We start from the raw sequence: 13,373 nt of genomic DNA, 5'->3' as shown, positions 1-13,373 counted from the left end.
CCTTCCTTCCTTCCTTCCTTCCTTCCTTCCTTCCTTCCTTCCGCCACTTCCTTCCGCCACTTCCTTCCTTCCGCCACTTCCTTCCTTCCGCCACTTCCTTCCTTCCTTCCTTCCTTCCTTCCTTCCTTCCTTCCTTCCTTCCTTCCTTCCGCCACTTCCTTCCGCCACTTCCTTCCGCCACTTCCTTCCGCCACTTCCTTCCGCCACTTCCTTCCGCCACTTCCTTCCGCCACTTCCTTCCGCCACTTCCTTCCGCCCCTTCCTTCCTTCCGCCACTTCCTTCCGCCACTTCCTTCCGCCACTTCCTTCCTTCCTTCCTTCCTTCCTTCCTTCCTTCCTTCCTTCCTTCCTTCCTTCCTTCCTTCCTTCCTTCCTTCCTTCCTTCCTTCCTTCCTTCCTTCCTTCCTTCCATCCTTCCTTCTGCCACTTCCTTCCTTCTGCCACTTCCTTCCGCCACTTCCTTCCGCCACTTCCTTCCGCCACTTCCTTCCGCCACTTCCTTCCTTCCGCCACTTCCTTCCTTCCTTCCTTCCTTCCTTCCTTCCTTCCTTCCTTCCTTCCTTCCTTCCTTCCTTCCTTCCGCCACTTCCTTCCGCCACTTCCTTCCGCCACTTCCTTCCGCCACTTCCTTCCGCCACTTCCTTCCTTCCTTCCTTCCTTCCTTCCTTCCTTCCTTCCTTCCTTCCTTCCTTCCTTCCTTCCGACACTTCCTTCCGACACTTCCTTCCGACACTTCCTTCCTTCCGACACTTCCTTCCTTCCGACACTTCCTTCCTTCCGACACTTCCTTCCTTCCTTCCTTCCGACACTTCCTTCCTTCCTTCCTTCCGACACTTCCTTCCTTCCTTCCTTCCTTCCTTCCTTCCTTCCTTCCTTCCTTCCTTCCTTCCTTCCTTCCTTCCTTCCTTCCTTCCTTCCTTCCTTCCTTCCTTCCGCCACTTCCTTCCTTCCTTCCGCCACTTCCTTCCTTCCTTCCTTCCTTCCTTCCTTCCTTCCTTCCTTCCTTCCTTCCTTCCTTCCTTCCTTCCTTCCTTCCTTCCTTCCTTCCTTCCTTCCTTCCGCCACTTCCTTCCTTCCTTCCTTCCGCCACTTCCTTCCTTCCGCCACTTCCTTCCTTCCGCCACTTCCTTCCTTCCTTCCTTCCGCCACTTCCTTCCTTCCTTCCTTCCTTCCTTCCTTCCTTCCTTCCTTCCTTCCTTCCTTCCTTCCTTCCTTCCTTCCTTCCTTCCTTCCTTCCTTCCTTCCTTCCTTCCTTCCTTCCTTCCTTCCTTCCTTCCTTCCTTCCTTCCTTCCTTCCTTCCTTCCTTCCTTCCTTCCTTCCTTCCTTCCTTCCTTCCTTCCTTCCTTCCTTCCTTCCTTCCTTCCTTCCTTCCTTCCTTCCTTCCTTCCTTCCTTCCTTCCTTCCTTCCTTCCTTCCTTCCTTCCTTCCTTCCTTCCTTCCTTCCTTCCTTCCTTCCTTCCTTCCTTCCTTCCTTCCTTCCTTCCTTCCTTCCTTCCTTCCTTCCTTCCTTCCTTCCTTCCTTCCTTCCTTCCTTCCTTCTGCCACTTCCTTCCTTCTGCCACTTCCTTCCGCCACTTCCTTCCGCCACTTCCTTCCTTCCGCCACTTCCTTCCTTCCTTCCTTCCTTCCTTCCTTCCTTCCTTCCTTCCTTCCTTCCTTCCGCCACTTCCTTCCGCCACTTCCTTCCGCCACTTCCTTCCGCCACTTCCTTCCGCCACTTCCTTCCTTCCGCCACTTCCTTCCGCCACTTCCTTCCTTCCTTCCTTCCTTCCTTCCTTCCTTCCTTCCTTCCTTCCTTCCTTCCGTCCTTCCGCCACTTCCTTCCGCCACTTCCTTCCGCCACTTCCTTCCGCCACTTCCTTCCGCCACTTCCTTCCGCCACTTCCTTCCTTCCGCCACTTCCTTCCTTCCTTCTGACACTTCCTTCCTTCCTTCCTTCCTTCCTTCCTTCCTTCCTTCCTTCCTTCCTTCCGACACTTCCTTCCTTCCGACACTTCCTTCCTTCCTTCCTTCCTTCCTTCCTTCCTTCCTTCCTTCCTTCCTTCCTTCCTTCCTTCCTTCCTTCCTTCCTTCCTTCCTTCCTTCCGACACTTCCTTCCGACACTTCCTTCCGACACTTCCTTCCGACACTTCCTTCCGACACTTCCTTCCTTCCTTCCGACACTTCCTTCCTTCCTTCCTTCCGACACTTCCTTCCGACACTTCCTTCCGACACTTCTTCCTTCCTTCCTTCCTTCCTTCCTTCCTTCCTTCCTTCCTTCCTTCCTTCCTTCCTTCCTTCCTTCCTTCCTTCCTTCCTTCCTTCCTTCCTTCCGACACTTCCTTCCGACACTTCCTTCCGACACTTCCTTCCGACACTTCCTTCCGACACTTCCTTCCGACACTTCCTTCCGACACTTCCTTCCTTCCTTCCTTCCGACACTTCCTTCCTTTTTTCACACTTCCATATTCCCTGCAATCTGGAGTAATTTCTGTCCCAGGGCATGAATTTCTGACAGGATCAAACAAGGAAAGATATGCCTAAACCCAGAGATTTTTGTTGTACTTTTAAGTCTACAAATGGTGACTAAGAAAAATAAAGCAGTACATTTAGAATCACTCTGTGTGAAATCCATTTCTCCTATGGAAAATATTTGTTTCTTTTGTTGTTTGGGTTTTTTTGTTGTTTTGGTTTTTTTTGAGAAAGAAAAAGCCAGATTTTGAAGTCCTCTTTAGAAACCCTTTTGGTTTCAATTCCTTTTAGACCAAACTGTTGCTTCCCAATTCCTATTTTGCCTTCAATAGCAGCAGTTTTCTTATAGCATATCAGTACTGACATGATTGGATTTTCTGTGTGTGTGTGTGTGAGACTGCTGTAAAGAGTGGATTACTGTGAAGTTTTTTCTTATAAAAAATCAGAAATTGAGACTGAATTTATTTCTAAATATCATTAAATCATTGAGGATTTGCCTTAATTTGGATAAGTGCCTGCAGAAACTTGCAGAAATTTGATGACATTTAAGCATATAACACTCTGATATAACACTTTAAAGTTACTTAATTTATTTTAAATAAATGTGCAATATTTTTTACCTTTATTACCTTTTCAAAGGTGCTATCACCCCATTGCTGTGTTTGAAAACCTGGCTGGTCACTGAATCTGCCTGCCACTGAATCCATCTCAGCCATGGTTATTTGTTTCCTATGAAGCTCTTATTTCATTATTTCAAAGGAATAATGAAATAGAAAATAGTACAGCAAGTAATACATTTATTAATCCAGAGGCTCAAAAGTACTGTCTGAACTTGGATTTAAAGCTTTTTCAACTACAATTGAATAAGGCTCTAATAAGATAAGACTTAAAGTAGAAGAAAGTAAGAAACTTTATGAGTTAAATATTTGCTACTGATGTTATTCAGGTGCTAAATCCAGACACTTTTCTTGCTTATTCATTAATCATGATTAATTATTTTTAAAAAAAGTAAAATAGGGACTCAGAGTGTCCAGATGTTTATAAGCTCTCCAAAGTATTTTTAAATTCAGTCTTACCCAAGTGTTGAATCAAGTCTAGATGATTTTGTTCTTGTGCCTTCACTGTTCATAAAATTGTTGAGGGTCACCTGGTTGGGAATATGTCTGTGAGGAGCTCAGGAGACCATTGGAGACAGTTTGTTGCTTGGTCCTTTCAGGGAAGCAGAGATAATTCATTATTGTCAGCTGAGCTGTGATTAATTTCTGCTGACTTTCAGGGATGCTCAATGCTTGCCCTAGCTAATGGATTGGAATATAATAATGAAATTTTAGCAGTCACTGTAGCAATGTTTCTGCAAAGCCCTGGAGGAAAATCTGTGTGTTTCTGGTAACAAATTCAGTTCAGAGTATTTCTGAGCTTCCCAACCTCCTGGATCCACAGAGGGACACAGATGGGGGCTGTGCTCACTTTGGTGCTGACATTATTAATGTTCAGAATGAACAAATGACAAACTCATGCTTAAATCAAGATTGATGGAATTCCCTGCCTCTGTTCCCTGTTCCAGCCATTTGGGTGGCCACTGCTCAGCCCTTTGGAGAGGCTCAGAAAGCTCAGCAGGGCACTCAACAATGGGAAGGAATACAAGAGAATACCTTGAGAACTATTCCTTGGAGCTACCGAGGAATACAAGAGAAGAGGAGTCAAACACAAAATGGCAGAAGTGCAGTGAGATCCTTCATCCCAGAATCCCTGCATTTGGAGGGTCCTGTGTTGGTTAATCTTGGATTAAAGAGAGGATGTCTTCTTAATGCACTAAGTCCTGGTGTATCTAAAGGCCTGTGTGAGTTAATGTGGGTTTGGCTCTGCTTACAGTATAAGATTAGTAATTCAACAACACAGTAGTAATTCAACATTTATGGATGCTGATTTTAACCTCAAGCCTTCAGACCTTTCATGGTTCAGTGTTGCATTAATTTGGACTCAATGATCTGTTTTCAGCCTTAATCATTCTCTGACAATCTGGTAACCAGAGGCATAAAAGAGTCTTTATATTCTGATTTTCTTTCCTTCCAGACAGAGTGGAAAATCCACCCACCATTTTTTCCCCCAACACAAATTGTCTTCTAAATATTTGAAATGTTCCATTCCCACTGTCTACATTTCATTTGTGTCACTCAGCATGGATGGACTTGAGCTCCTGCAAGGGAAATCCCAGGGAGAAGTTATCAGTGCACTTTTAATTAGGCAGACTGCTAATTAGAGGCAGTCATGGATAGAAGTTGCACCCTAGTAATGGATTACATCAATTAGAATGAAAGTGAAGCTATTTGTTTTCAACCACCATGTCTTAAAATTATTTTTAACAATCACTAATCTTCTACTTATATCATGCACTGCATGTGTGCATCATCCAACATTTATTAATAAAATTAATGTTTCAAACAATGGAGAAAGGTTCTGTGAGAATCTGGGAAAAGGAAATTAAAAAATTAGGAATACTTTCAAACCAAAACTGCCATGAAGGCTCAACCCACCAGTCTGAAGGCATCCAACACCCAGTGACTTTTGTGAAGGTTTCCAGAGACACAGGAAGGTTGTACCAGGATAATAAGAATGTGGAAGAGAGCAAGAGTGTTTTATTCATTTCACAGAATCACTGACTGGTTTGGTTTGGAAGGGACCTTAAGGATAATCCAGCTCCAGCCTCACTGAGTTGTTGTTCCACTACTCATAGGGTGGTTTTCTGCAAATGTTTCTATGTGTAGGGATTATAAAAGTGCATCTCAGAATTTTCCATCCTTGCAAAAAAAGCTGCTATCAACACTTACAGCCAAAAAAATGTGCAAGTGTTCCAGTTGGATTTGAACTGGGAAGAATGTAAAATCACAGGTGCCTGAACTATGGATGACAAATTAGAAAAATCACATGTAGCAGAAAAAGAAACTTTCAGGCTGTCATTCTCATTTACAAAGTGACACATGTTTTCACAAAGAACAGAAAATCTGTAAAAAATTCTGTGAAACTCATTGTTTTATTTTTTTTTTCGTTTGGGAACACAGAGTGAAAGATTATATCGTGTTCTTTTGTTGTAACACTGCAAGTTCCTCCTTCTATTGCAATTTTTTCTTAATTGTTACTGGAGACCAGCTTCCAGTGCTGATGATCAGCTTCCTTAAAAATGTCTTTCAGAACAGGTTTTTATTAGGTATTCTGTTCTGCTCCTGCAAGTTATAAATGGGTCTACATTCCTAGTTCTGCCAGGCAATTATTATATATATTTTGTTCATATGCTTTTGAGGTCTAAGGAAAGATTTCTGGCAACTTTCCTGAGCTTTTTCAAGGTTTACAAGGATAGGAGTTGTGGATGCTAAGAGACAGTAATTTTTTTTTCAGCTATTGATACTCTCCACTGAATTACTATAATTTCTTCAGTGCAAATGATGGACTTGTTCCTCTGAAAAAAATTGTTGGAATGCTTGAATAGTGGAATGAAGAGCTAGATTTTGTCTATATATATGGATAGAAAGCAAAGGTAAAGAAACTTGAATATTGCCATCCTAGTATTCTCAATTCAAAGTTACTGCCATTATTCAAAAGTAAAGGGTATAAAACTCCATTCCAGCTGAAGTAATCTTGTAATTTAATTCTTGATTTAGGAAATCCAGTGTCCAGAAGTGTCACTCTTTTGTGACAATACATAAAGACCCTACTTGCAGTAGACAAGAGCTAAATGAGACTTGAAATACTTTGACAGCATATTACCAGGATTTTTCTGTCATTCAACAAAGGGGGAAAAAAGCCTTAAAGCAAATTTCATCCTTTTGGCCAAAAGGAAATTACAAAACACATTCTTCATCCTGCCATTTCTCAGCCTGTAGGATGAACACATCCAGCAGGACCACATCAGTTTTTTACAGTCAGGTTTGAATTTATTTAGTGATTGTTTCCTTCAATTAGGAATTCATTGTGCTGGGCACTGCAGAAGGACACAACAGAAAGGTGTTCTATTCTCTTAAGAATCACATTATATTGATCAGAGGAGGAGTTTCACTCCCTCTCTACTCTTTGCTCCCTGATTTTTGCAGTTTCTGCCTGTTCACTGCAGATCCTTTCCATTCCTGGTTAAAGATGAGCAAAGAATTTGTGCTTATGAAATCACAGAATTTATTTCTGTCCAGTTGGCCTAAATAATTTTTACTACATTTAGAGTGGTCAAGTCTCAGTAAGTGTAATTCATCAGACCAGGGAAAATAGAGTTCACAATCACCAGGTAATTTATTCCTTGCTAGTGACCCTCTCTGATGAAGAACTGCGGACTCCTTTTTGTTTGTTTTTCTTAATGCCTCATTTGTACCTTTCTCATTCCAGATTTCCTTTTGTTCTGGTTATGTGCATATAGAAAAATGAATTCTTCTTCCTCCAGCAAATGCAGCTGAGTGTTAAAAATCATTCCAGCCATTCCTTAAAGTTCACATTTTCTGCAGTCATTTCTTTTGAGTCATGGTTTCCAGACCTGTGACCATTATTGTTGTCCTTGTTGTATTTTCTCCAGATACTCCACAGTTGTTGAGCTGTGGATTTGTGCTGCTGAGTGGAGAAGAGCTGCTCCATGGGCACTCAGAATTCATCTTTATATTTCCAGTATGGTGTCTGTGTGTCAGCCTTTCCATGGCCACGACACTGTTGTCTCCTGTTTGGACTGGGAATGATTCCAGCTTGGATTGACAATGAACCCACAGAGCCATCAAGAGCAAATGAGGAAAAGATGCCCAGGGAAACCTGTATAAATCTATTCCAGGTCCTAATTTTTACTTTTATCCAATTTTTGAGCAAGGGCATGTTGTAATGAAGTCATATGAATACTCCCATTACCCAAAGATCCTTTTCTTAAAAACTGGTTTCAGTCAGCTGCTCCCATTCTGCACTCATCAATTTTTTAAAGTATCTTTAAACTCAAATCAAGGATTATTTTCTTATGTTCATTATCTTTTTTCACTGATTGGTGTCACTTGGATGTGCTTATGCTCCATTATTGGCTCCTGGGTTGTTGTTTTTGGGGTTTTTTTTTGCAAGGGGGTGAACAGGAGTACTAGGAATCCAACTGTGTTGGGGTAATTTTGTGATATTCTTAATATTGTGCCAAGGCCAAGAAACACCTTCACGACAGTTGACTTCTTTAATCTTCCAAAGAAGCATTTGGGGACTGATAGACTGTGGAGAAGAGAGGAAATGTCTCAATTTTTATCCACCTTATTGGTTAGTGGGCAACATGAGTGACTGGCACTGAGATCTGGTGTCCTTTCATTCCCACAGAATCATTAAAGCTGGAAAAACCTCCAAGATTGCCAAGTCCAAGCTTATTAAAAGCTGTTGACATTGAAGAAAACTTCTAAGAACTTTGGATACCTTGTTGTGATCTCTATTAGTAAATGTTATATTCACATTTATATGAATTTCTCACCACTCCTGGATTATGTGAAAATTTCTGTAGCTTCAAAAAAGTAGCTGCATTCCTCCCAGAAAATACTCTCCATTTCTTCAAAAACATTTCTTCAAAAGGAAAAAACCAGCTTCTCTCCCAACCTTCACAGCTAATTGCCACATGTGTATAAATCCTGAGTCCAGAATCTTTTTCTCCAGTGTTGCTGTTAGAACAGTAAATACCTCAGCAGTGTCATTATGCACTGATTTTCTAATAGCTTTCTGCTAAACATTGGCAGTGTAAAACTAGAAAATTGCCATTAATCATTCTTAAAGTGCTAAGAATACATTAATAAATTAGTTCTGTTTGATTTTTAAAGGCTGTATTTACTCCTAGGATATCAAACAGGCAGAGAAGTGTTGAACTGGGGAACAAGAGCCAGTTCTATTTAATCCTAGGTTTGCTCACGTGATTACTGTAAGTTAGATGGCAATTTCTCATTTTAACAGCCTGCTTCCATCCCTGTCAGTGTCCTTCAGCTCTTACAGCTTGGACTCTAGATCTATGCTTGCATGGTGGTTTTAAATTCTGAAAATAAATGAGAGAAAATATATGAGGTTAAGACTCACCTGAATTGCACATTTTGCAGATATCTTGGGCTTGGCATTGTGTATAATTTCAGTGTTTTGGCTCTACTTGAGAAATGTAATTTAATATTCTTTGTTCTGTTTTTCATTCTGATTCAGGCCTAAATAGAGATAAGGATCAAGAATTCCTGTCTGCCCTGCTTCTTCTCTTTTACCCAGATGAAGGAATGGTGAAATCCCAAATTCTGGTTGATCCCAATCAGATTTTACTCCAGTTTTGCTGTCAGAAGTTGATGTTGAATTCTGCACCCCACTTGCCAGCCCATGTGTAGTCCAGGGCTGGTACAGGACTGGGAAGAGCTTTACGCCACTTTTATTCTTGCTGGTAGGAATTACAGAGTGCTCCTGAATTCCTCCCACACTGGAGCAGCAGCAGTGTGTGAATAACAATATTTCCGACCCAGAAGGGTCAGGAATTTGTTGCCACAGTCTGGGTGAGCTGTGCAGAATCACAGAGCCCTCCTGAGAAAATGCTCATGCCAAAGTGTTTGACAAGGCACTGTGGATGAAACTATTTCTAGACATTTAAAGACATGATAAAATGTGCATTGATTTAACTGGCAATTGTCTAGAATAGAAATGTCACAGTACAATAGTCCCAATTTAATGTACTTTTACATGTGCAGTGCAGAGAGAACACGCCAGCCTGTGATAAATAGAACAATTTCATGCCTTACCAGGAGTGCCTGACTCATTGGTCTGAGCAGCTCCTTTGCATCAATCCCTGGGCTTGTTTCATGTGAACAGCACAATTGGGAGGGTGCTCTGTTAGCTGGAATCCCACTTCTCTTCCTTTGCTCCCTTGTCCTTGCCAGGGGAAAAATACCTGAGCTGACAGAGGAGGAAATGTGCAGCTCAAGTGTTCAGGGTGGGCACAGAGGTTGTGCTCTGGTCCCCATGCTGACACAGGCTGGGAGGGGAAATCTTTGATCTGAGCAGCTGCTTTGGATGGTTTCATGGCTCCTAAACTGTCCTTCACAATGGATGCGGGTCCTGTCACACCATCTTCTGGAAAACCAGGAGTGGGACCAGCCCCTTCTTGTTTCACATACAACCAGCTCCCAGTGATGATGCCTCACCCATGGAGATCCAGGGGTTGTGATTTGAGAAGAAGGTTTAGAATGATTTCTGAAGCATTTTCTGCTGTGTAACCACCCAGCAAAAGCTGCATGTCCAGCTATCTCATCTCTCATGTCCATGATCCTAAGAATACATAAAACAGCTTATGTGCATGTTTGCTAATTTAATAATAATTAACTAATATTTTTTTTATGAGTCAAAACAAACCAGGATATCTCTGTCACCACTCCCAGTTTTTTGCTTTCTTTGTTCCTGCTCTCACTTTCCTCATTTGCTACCAGATCCTACAGGAAGAGGAGACACATTTCTCCTCCTTACAGTAAATGTCAGAAGTGTGCTGTGTGGAAGAGCAAATAGGTCAGATCCCTGGCAGTTTGACTGCTAATCAATACAGTAAGAGTTTGGAGCAATTTAATGAGTATTCTGTATTATTTTGTATGCACATGTTCAGTATGACTTCCAAAATCTTTCTTCCTTCCACCTGGAAGCTGTTAAAATACAGGTCACCAGGGCTTTAATACTGATTTTATCACAATTTGAAAAGTGATTCTGATGAATGATTTCATCATTGCTGTCATCATTAAACATAAGACGTTTGATGTGGATAAATTTTATTGAAGGATTTGGTATTTGAAAGAAGATCTGAGTTGGCTGGACACATAACCCATAATTAGAGATAAGTGTCAATACAATTTATGGGAAGGGGCAAGGCTTTAACAGCTCAAGGAAATTAATTTATCAAAAAATGCTCCTGGTCAGAGTAGGTGAGGTAGGATTCATCTTTCATGTCCTGTAGTCCTTTTCCTGTATTGTTTCCATTTATAACAGAGACAGAAATCTTAAGAAAATAAAAAAACAGTATTCAACATCAAAAACATCAAACTAGGTGTGGACTTTAATTTGATGTATGAATTTACAAATTTGTTTTACAACAACAAATCTTAATGTTTCAGGCTTTCTGGTGATTGATTTTCCACATCTGTAATTTCTTGTTTCCATTCAGAAAGAATAAATTTTTTGTGCATATCCTGATCCTTCCTAATCTCTTATCAGCTGGAAAAGAAGATCTTTGCTCAAAACTGAAACCTATTTTGTTAATACTTTCTGAATTCCCTCTTTCTTTTATCTTCCTTGAGCACAGGGATGTGGTCTGGTATTTGTCTAAGAGCTGCAGTGTGCTGTAAAAGGAAGATTTCATGGGCTCATGGATAATTCGGCCTGGAAAGGGCCTCAGGAGGTCCTGTCCAACTTTGTGCTCACAGCACTGGGGTCACCCCAGGCTGCTCAGTGATGGGAAACCTGTGAGGATGGAGGTGGCATCATGTCCCTTCCACTGGGACACTGTCTTCATGGAGAAAATCACATCCTTTGTCACTGGCACTAACCCCAGCCATGCTCACAGCAAATCAAATCATTATCATCATTATTAATGATTTTCACCTTAGTGAGTGGCAAGCAACAGTATGAAAGCTGCCAGCAATGGAAATCTGAAATACCTGAGAAATTACTGAGCAATATCAGGGTAAACTCAAGGGAAAACATAATACAGGTGACAGCTCATGGTGTTTCTGGAAAGTGAATTGAGTCACATTCTTCAAATCCCAGACCAGTGAACTGCTACTAAGGGAAGGAAAAAATCCTTGCTGCTATGATCAGTGTAAGGTGAAAATGAGAAACATAAATACAGAATAAACAGCAGGTGTGAGGAGTGAAATCATGCAAGATGAAGACAGGGAGAGAAGAAAAGAGGAAAATCTCATTAGTAATTCATTGGTTTAAAATAATTACAATGAGGTTGAAACAGGCTTGGGGCAACTAGGTCTAGAGGAAGGTGTCCCTGCCCATGGCAGGGGGTGGAACAGGATGGGCTTTAAGGTTTCTTCCAACCCAAATCACTCTGGAATTTGATAATTCTGTGAAATAAATAAAAATAATTGATCTCCGATTAAAAGAATGCTATTTCTAAGTTTTGATTTGAAAATATGCAGCAAGTTAGAATTGCCTGGAATAGTTCTGATAGGTCCTGCTGCTCTGATGGTTTATTAAAGATTACAGGGAAGGAAAAAACTTTTTTATTCAATTTCAAGGGATACCTTTGCTGATCCTGCTGTTATCTAATGCACCACTACATGGCCTCCTCTATCAGATTTTCTTTTCTGCAGAAGGAAAGGAGTGGGAGCATAATTTAGTCCAAAACTGCCAAGTCTACCTTCAGACTTCAGGGTAAATTTCCTTTCAGTGTTTGTGATGATAAAGAAAAATGCATTCATGCTTCATTTACCAGCAGTAAAGCATAAAATTGTAAATATATAAAATATAAAATGTAAAGTATAAATGGATACATGTGAATAAACTTGTTATAGAGAAATAACAGTGTATTAGGAGTACAAACAGGATTCAAAATGTGCAAGTTTTGTCTCTTACACTGGACACTCTTAGCAGGGCACTGGACAGAAGACTTGGTTAAAACTGAACTTTTATTTTTTGCTGAAGTGTCACTGAGGAAATCCCCAATATTGGAGGGTCCAAAGAGGGTCCTAGAAGGTCTGCAACAGGAATTTACCCATATAAATCTGTTTTCTAATTAGTCTCCACGCAAAATAAAAGCTCCCAGAGGTGGCAAAGGCTGGGTGATCAAAATTTTGCTAATGCAGAGTGAATCCATCAGTGAACTCCTTCAGAGAGCTTCCACAGGGCTGTGAGGACAAAAATGTGGCAAGAGGGGCTCAGCTGGAGAAAAACAGCTCTGACAGCACATGAGGTAGGCTCTGAACCAGTATCAGTGCTCACAGAAGTGCTCTTGAAATCATATAATGAATAATTATATGGAAATATCAGCTTTAGGGGGAGTTGAGCAAGCAGGCATTATGAGAAAAATTAGGGAAAGAATAAGAGAACAAGGGAGAAGTTATCATTGTACCACTGTGTAAAACCACAGGGGAATAAAAGAGGTAAAAATAATGAATGTAGAACAGGAACAAATATGGCTTCAAGAATAAAATTTAATCTATTTCAGTCTGCAAATGCATACATTAAATAAACTGAGATTCTTCTGCTTGGGAAAGCTGTAAAGGAAACTATGGGGAAGACATAGGCAAAATCTCCAACAGAAAGTGAGCAGGGATCTACTTCTCAGTGTTTCTTAGAATAGAAGAAATAGAAATCTTGCAGTGAAACCACAGCATATGAGTTCTAGAACAAATGAAAAGGAAATAACCTGTGAATATATTTTGGAATTCCTTATCCTATATATTTCCTTGAATACCAACAGTTTACTGATGGAAATATAGCAATTACAGAAATTTATATGAGGAAGGTTTGCTGAAGATTATTTAACAGAATGGCTACTTTTATGATATGATATGATATGATATGATATGATATGATATGATATGATATTAATTTAATAGAATTAAATTACAATATATAATTGAGCTATTATAATTAATAATTTAATAATAATATTGATAGTAATAATTATTATTTGTATTGTTAATGATAATATTGTTATTATATAATATAGAGTGTTATAATATAATATAGATGATGATTCCTATTATTATTGTTTTATATTACAGCATTGTATTATTTATATTAATTATAATAATTATAATAATAGAATAACAATTATATAATATATAACTGAACTATTATGATAATAATAATTAATTAATTATAATATTGATTAATTATTATGTTATATTGAATTGTTGCTATTTTTATTGTTGTTATTATTATAGTTATTGTTATTTACTTAGTTTGGAATGCTGC

The sequence above is a fragment of the Ammospiza nelsoni genome, chromosome 9, assembly GCF_027579445.1.
Source record: "Ammospiza nelsoni isolate bAmmNel1 chromosome 9, bAmmNel1.pri, whole genome shotgun sequence".
NCBI classification, from domain to species: Eukaryota; Metazoa; Chordata; class Aves; order Passeriformes; family Passerellidae; genus Ammospiza; species Ammospiza nelsoni.
The sequence above is the reverse complement of the archived record's forward strand: the minus strand, read 5'-3'. Positions refer to the sequence as shown.